The sequence below is a fragment of the Bidens hawaiensis genome, unplaced genomic scaffold (genome assembly GCF_021521415.1).
Source record: "Bidens hawaiensis isolate Kalapana, Puna unplaced genomic scaffold, B.hawaiensis_p1.1 tig00076784_1, whole genome shotgun sequence".
Lineage (NCBI taxonomy): Eukaryota > Viridiplantae > Streptophyta > Magnoliopsida > Asterales > Asteraceae > Bidens > Bidens hawaiensis.
This window is the reverse complement of record NW_027503241.1, coordinates 1-7,920: the sequence shown is the minus strand read 5'-3', so window position 1 is coordinate 7,920 and position 7,920 is coordinate 1. Positions and strand designations below refer to the sequence as shown.

Genomic DNA, 7,920 nt, shown 5'->3' with positions numbered 1-7,920 from the left:
TTCTTTCCATTCATTATCTCATACTAAACAAACCCTGAGAGTCTAATTGAAAAAAAAACCATATTGATGTAGTCTTTTCTTGCTTAGAGATGGGGAACTTTTCAACGAGATAAACGAACAAATGAACGGCTTGGAGAAATATTAGAGGAGATAAATCGTGATCATTCCTTTGGTTCAAAAATAAGGGTAAAACGATCTCTTATATTTAAATATGTGGTGCGATTTTATATTGTATTCTAGAGATGTAAGAGCATTCCAAGTAGATACTCCATTTTTATCTCTGTAATTACATTAAAAACAACTATTTATTCTCTTCTTTTCAATTAATTAATATTTTTTATACCTTTATTATTTACCTTTTTTTCTTTCATCCACTCGCAATCACTTACAAAAAGTATTTAAAAATTCTAAACAGTAGTGTTTCTCCAAATATACTCATGAACAATAAATTTTTCTTTCTCTTTCACTCACATCCACTTTATATAATATGAAGAACTCACTCACATATTATAGGATATATGTTGTGAATCTCTAAATTGTTCTTGTTCTGTGTGCTAATTCGGCCAGTTTGGTTTCCAATTATATGAAAAAATTTCCCCTCGTTCAGAAGGATTAGTATCATTGGAGAGAGGAGTTCCTGAATTATATTAATATGAATTAAGGTCAACGTAGACATGTACAAATCGGGTTTTATCTTAAACCGGTTTGGCTTTATGAATCGGCCCAGTTTGAAATCCCAGTGGGCCAAACCGCTTAGCAAACCAAAGGCCAAACTCGAAAACCTATCAAACTGATTCAGGCCAAGTTACAAATCGGTTTAGGACAAAAAAAACCATTTTTTACTACCGGTTCCGGTTTTAAACTTATTTCAAAGAACGAGATACGAACAAGCTCCAAACCAACAGGTTGGGTCGGGTTACAAACCGGTTTCTCCAAACTGGTTTTAAATCAGTTTCGAGGTGGGTTGGGTACCGTTTACTTGGCCCAAATTGGGTTTTTTTACACTTCCATTAAGGTATGTGTTAAACTTGAATTAAATTTCCTTTTGTTAAACCCATGTATGTAATGAAGTTGGCGGCCCAACTGAGCCCAACCCAAAATTGAAGGTTTATTGTTAAGAGAGCCATCTGTGGTCTATACAACTTATTGCTTTTATATTTTCAGTAGCCGAACCTTTTGGTTATGACATAAGCCATGCACAACTCTAATTGTATTATTTTAAATAAAAAAGATGAACGTTAACATATTATTTAAAATTAAATATCTACTTCCATAAATATAAATTTGGATAAACCCTTAAAGATTGAATAAGCAAGTTCAAACATACCCAAACTAAGGTTCTGCACTCCATTAGATCAACACATCAAACATAGTAACATACATCAAAACCTACCGCTATACAACTATTTCAAAGTCGTATGTCGCAGTGGCAGCGGTGTTTTTTTCCAAAGGGTCACAACAGTTGCCGTACTCTATTACCCAAGTTCGAACCCCCTTACAAGGCCGGCCAAATGGTGTGGCAGGAATGGTCAAAAGCCACATGTCCGACACCCCGCTAGGCCCGAAATTTTTTTAATTAAATGTATTTTATGAAAACAATATGTATATTTATTTTTTAAACTCAATTACATAACCACTGGCTTGGTCTAATGGCAAAGAGGTATTACTCCCAACCAAAAGGTTGTGGGTTAAAGTCTCATTTTATACAAGTTTAATTCTATTTCTATACAAAAGTTTTTTACACAACCCAAATTATAACCAAGTAAGCTTAAATAAAAATTAAATTGTTTTAAACCCAACATAATACTCCTTCTACTTGAGGCCCAAAAAAATTTTCGCCTTCAGCCCAAACTCTTTTCTTTGCATTCTCGGAGCCGGCCTGCCCCCTTATAGTGGAGATGTACATATTTCAAAACGCGCACATGATGCGGAATTTAAACCAGTCACTATTATAAATTTCACTAACCTAAAATGGGTACAAATGAATATGAGGGAGCACTAATAGTCACCATTCTGCAACCTACAAGTCGTACCATCGCCACCATGAAACTGATATTATAACAACCACCACCCCTGCCACTACCCCACCACAACAACCATCACACTACACCATGTCACGAAGCCGTCACCGTCAACCCCTCTCCCGCAGTCCCGCTGCAGGTGAACTCATGCTGATACTTTTTGCTTTTCAAAACGACTAACTTCAACACTTAAGTGTTCAAGTTGCGCCCAGTTTTGACCCTGCTTAGAACGACTGATAATTTTATAAAATGAACCGATTTTGCTTCAAGTATTTTGGATTGAATCAGTTTTGACTTATTACCGCCCGATCCATACATTTTAACTTATTTATATAGCTAACTACTTTGAACTCTAGACGCTTAATTTTAGAAGATTGTTTATTTTGTTATTTCATATATTATTTCACAGCAAAAGACGAACTGAAAATATTCCGGTTTGGTTATATGCCAATTCATCTTTTGTATACACAGATCTAATCTACCGACACATACGCCATGGATTTCGAATTGTTCTTGAGAGCATTCCTCGTGACTAATGCAAAACTGTTGTAGACACAAATTACTAGTGTTATTGCTTGTGGTGTGACAAACTTCCTTTATCTCGTCAATATGAAAGACAAATGTAAGCATATAGTAATATGTAATCAAACAAACACAAACACAAACACAATGATGCACACTTCACTCCTGCTCACTTCAAAGTCTTGTACAAGGATTTTCAAATGCTCCATGTCTCCGAAGCTGCATGGATAAGTTTATAAGAAAAGACTGATTCAGATTAGCTACAAAAAACAATAAGATTGAATGTGTACCATGTCGGGAGATTTTCCACTCTTGATCACCGTTGACTGCCCAAAAGAAATATCCTCCTATTTTAAGTGATTGTGCGTATTCTATCTTTAACTTTATCGATCGAACATCATCATATCCAATCCAAGATGTTCCCGCAACAGAATAATAAGATACGGTTGTTGTGTCAAACACCACTGTGGCATTGTTTTGGGCGTTGAACCTTTTCACTTCTGCATAAAGCATTTGTCCTTCATCTCCTGGTCCTACATTAACAGCCGGAGCTCCGATCCCATATATAGATGGATCCTTTAGTTGCCATGTCACGCCATATAGTGGCAACCCCATGACCAACTTTTCTCGGTGGATCTTAGCCTTGATCCATGACTGTAGCCCGTAACTTGTGCTCACATTGGTATTTGGATCATATAAGGCGGCTAGGGTTCCAGTTGCAGAGAGATCCCATGATCCGTGGTAATCGTAACACATTGCATTTATCCAATCTAGATTTCTATTTATGGATTTCACTGGATACTTACGATAAACGTCATCCAACGTCACTTCTGGCTTAAAATATGTGGCGGCTGAAAGAAGAAGTTGTGGCTTACCGCTTGACTTAGCTTCCTTTTTGATTTCCACACGCCACTCGTGAAGCAAGTGGCCAAAGTTAACCATGTCGACTGGGGTTCGAGGAAATTCCCAATCTAAGTCAACTCCGTCAAAGTCAAACTTACGTGCCACTTCGATGGTGGAAAGAATGAAATTTTTCCTCGAGTCATGACCTAAGGCATGCGGGAAAAGGTTCCTGACCCAAATGAACCACCTCCAATGGAAAACAATGTCTTGACCGGTGATGTCTTTTCGTGAAGGGTGGTGGTGAAGTTTTTTAGCAACAAAGCGGTGTCATCATCGATTTCGAACTTGAATGTTATGTTATTTGGAGTTAGAAAAGCATAATAAACATGAGTGAAAAGAGTCGTGTCGATAGCCGATGGTGGGAAATCTAGAGACCATGAAGGCCAATAACCCCCTTTGTTTGGACCATGAGAAGAGCCCATAGAGTTCATAGTGAGACTCAACATCACAAAGAAAAGAGTAAGAGGTTTGAGGAGTTTCATGGTGTCGATCTTATACTCAAGTACCATTCAATTGCTACATGACTTATTAATTTATAAGCATACACTTGAGACATGAGAGGAGTAGTTAAGAACAAAAGTATTTCTTAATAATATACGGCACTAAACATTTAAAAACCAAAATCATGCATATGCTGTGTTCAAAATTATATGATCACTATTGTAAATAATGTTTTTTGAGTGTGATGAGGAATTTATTTAAGTCAAGTTTTAGTATCTTTTTCTAAAACAATTGACGTATGTTTTTGGATGGAAGTGTTTAACATGGAATGCATGAATACCCGTAAAGTTATAAAAATATATTTCATTTTGTTTTAAGCGATTGGCCATATGTGGTCGAGGTGACTAAGTCGCAATGTTCAACTAATTAAAGAAGAAAAGAAGGGAGTTATTAACTTTATTCATTTGAAAATTATAAAATGTTAGGAATGAATCATTATGTGGTGACTTTCCACATACTTAACCTCCATAATTTATTATGTTTGTATTAATATTTTAGCCCTATAAATAGAGGTTGTATTTTGTATTGTAGAGAGCTCAATGAATAAGAACTTCAACTTTTTCTAATTCTCATATTCTCTATACACAATGATATTATGCATATTCAATATAGTTAACAGGTGGTTGTTTTACAACACGTTATCAGCACGAATTGCTTTTTGAGTTGGATCGCACATCGTATTGTAAGTCATGTTATCTAGTTTATTAATCGTTGCTTGTTATTCTCTCAAACATAAACTCTATTGTAGTTCATATAATTTTCGGGTTAGTTGAGATTTGTATATATTATTATAATACGACTATAAATTGTGTACTCTTCGACAAATCAAATATTTTGTTTTCAATTTGTAAGATTTGTTGGATGATTGGAAACTCGGATGTTAATTATCAGAATTAGGGTTCCGTTTGAATATTTTTTTAAAGGTCGAACACTGTGTATTTGCAATGTTTTTGGTTTCCTACAAAATAAAAAGGGTTAGACTATTAGAAAGCTTTTCAAACTGAATGATCTGCATTCTTAGTTGACAACGAGACATTTATATAAAGTTATAATTATTTGTTAAGTTTTATATAATAATCAAATTGAACAACCTCCTGCTTACCACTTATTTGTAGAAATTTTGTGAATTAATAGAATATCAAGACGTGATGACTTGAAAGATATGAAGTTTAAACTTTTGGAGTTTTTATTCGCATATTTAATCGTCATTATTTGTTAAAAGTTTGAATAGGTGTTGATAATTATTTTTAGTGTCATTACAACTTTTCAAACATCTCAAAGTTTAAATGTATGTACACATTTATCAAATATTTTGAATATGTGTATGATGTTGAAGGCAACAGTTCTATTGTTTGAACTCACTTTTATTTTTTTGAAGAGATATTTAAGTCCCTTGGTTTTAATATATCGTTCGGAAACTTTGATCGTCCGTCCGACTTCTTCGTCAAGCATTAATTTACATTACACCATGTTGAATTTAAGACATTAGCTACATTAGTATACCATATTTATTTGTTGAAATACTGAATTTACATGCTTGATAATTTAGTATCAAACTAATGGAAAAGATTAGGAAGAAATGATTTAATGTTTGGTGTTTTATCATTTAAGTATCATTGATGCTTTATATTCATAACTATTAGATGTTTCAAATTCATAGTACTTTGTTAGTGATTAAAAAACATCTTAATAACATCTACATAATGTTTTTAATATTTCACATTCATAATCATTCATAGTTATTAGATGATTTTGATGTTTCATGTTCATATAAGTTTAATGCTACATGTTGATGGTAGTTTCAAATATGATAATTAAGATACTAACTATGTAATTAATTTTGATCACATATATGAGGCAAGTGTTATTAATATTTATTTGGAATTGATTTGCATGAAGATGTATAGTATGATACCAATATGACGTTTGTTTAATTGCTAAATATATGAGAATGTTAAACTTGATTTGTCTATATATAAATGAACAAGTCATCATGATATATGTCCAAAAGATGTTTCATAAAAATGAGTGCATGTAATTTAAAGTACATAGTTTAATACAATTTATTTGATTTAGTATGTTGAACTCATTGGTTATTTGTGAACATTTTAAAAACCAATATAGTATAATGAATGCAAATCATGAATTAATTAGTATGCTATGAGTTCAAGAATATTGTTTTATTATTAAATTGTAGCTTTATGTAATGGGGTCAGCTTCGTTTGAGATTTACATTCTTTCTATATGTAAGCTAATATGACATGCATTTGAGATATACGCGATTGATTATATCGTGATAAATTAATACCTAAATTACATATTTTTATAAGTTTAGGTACATTGTCTCCCATATGTCATTACTTTTGAAGTAAATAACAAAATGACAAATGTTATGGTATATAATAACAAGTTATGAACACGAATGAATTATGGTAAAGATTATGTGATGAGAAGGTTGGAAATATATATGAGCATTACCCCATCACAATTATTTCTCAACTGATATTATGCAATGAGAAGTTATTAAAAAAAAGGTTGAGTAAAACAATTTTGTTTGTCACACCTCATATATGCTCATTAAGTAGCAACATTATCATAAAGAGTAAAAGAGGTTTGAAATAGCCATAACATGAAGGTTATGTGGTGCAAATCTATTCCTTGAAGTGAATATGATGATATATGATCAGTGCAAGGGCCATGATCATGTACATAATTGAGAAAATTGTTATGATGCTAGCGTAAAAATTATATGGTTTTAATCCATTCTTTGAAGTGAATGTGATGATATAATGTTCATTTTAAGATCATGATCATGTAAGGAATTAAGGAAATTATGATATAAAATGCTCATATTAATACGAGGACATCAACCATGTTAATATTTAAATTAACCACAAGAAGTGGCACATTAAGGAAATGATTATACAAGTTATAACATGGATATTAGAAATGTGTTATAACATGAATTTGTAATATGTTATCCGCTCGCATTTCAAGTCGTGTATTAGACAAACATGAGTGAAAATAAAGTCTATATGATCATAAACCAGATAAGTTATGGATCATAAGTATATATTAATCTGGCATGACCGGTTAAGACCATCCGGAGTCATTGATGATGTGGAATAGATAGAAGAACCAGAAGTTTCTTCCTTGTAATTAAACATGCTTTTTAATTCTTGCTCTCAAAGGAAGGTAATTGTTAACCAACTAAGTTGGGTTTAAATATCTAATATCTATGAATATGATAAGAGGATATGTATATCCTGAAATGATACCATTTAGTGTTTTTAAATCGATGCATCATCTAAATGTTATCAAATTCGCAACCTAAAGTTTGCGTGACTTGTGACTTAGCTGATAGCGAGCACATTATTATAGACTATTTTGATAAATATGGTGATCTTGACCCACATTTTAGTAATGATTATTGGAATACGTGTTAAACTACATGTGACGAATTTTTGCTTTTGTCGATGACGATGATCTTACATCTATGATTGATTGCGAAACCTATAATCATGAGAGCAAGAGTTCATATTTGTATGTTGCAGCATATGTTTTTACGTGACGTATTATTAATTCACATATGGCCAATAAGTTGTAATACTTCATCCCCATTACAATTGGTTTTCGGTCAGGAATCAAATATTTCCCATTTATAGTTTTTAAAAGTGCATAACACATTGCAATTACTCCACCACAATGCACAAATATGAGACATAAGGAAGGTTGGGAATATATGTTGGATATGGGATTCGTTTACGACTCAATATTGATTTTTACTTAAACAAAATAATATTTCCAACATGAGGGGTAAATAAGAAGCAGTTGGAAAATTAAAAGGTTGTAATGAATTATCATTATGTTGATCCTCAAGTTACAAAGTGCAAACAAGAAGTTAAAAAGATGATTCATTTACAAGAATTAACGAATTAACTACCAGATGTATTCACTACATTCACTTACCTAA

General features: G+C 32.7%; 1 pseudogene across 1 annotated transcript; it reads right to left on the bottom strand.

The window, feature by feature from the left end:
• Positions 1–2,681: 2,681 nt before the first annotated feature.
• LOC143606723 (class V chitinase CHIT5a-like) lies at positions 2,682–3,958 on the bottom strand (annotated as a pseudogene). The gene is made up of 2 exons (XR_013148805.1): positions 2,834–3,958; positions 2,682–2,762 (listed from the first exon to the last, which is right to left on the bottom strand). The product of XR_013148805.1 is annotated as a class V chitinase CHIT5a-like (transcript).
• Between the last annotated feature and the right edge of the window lie 3,962 nt (positions 3,959–7,920).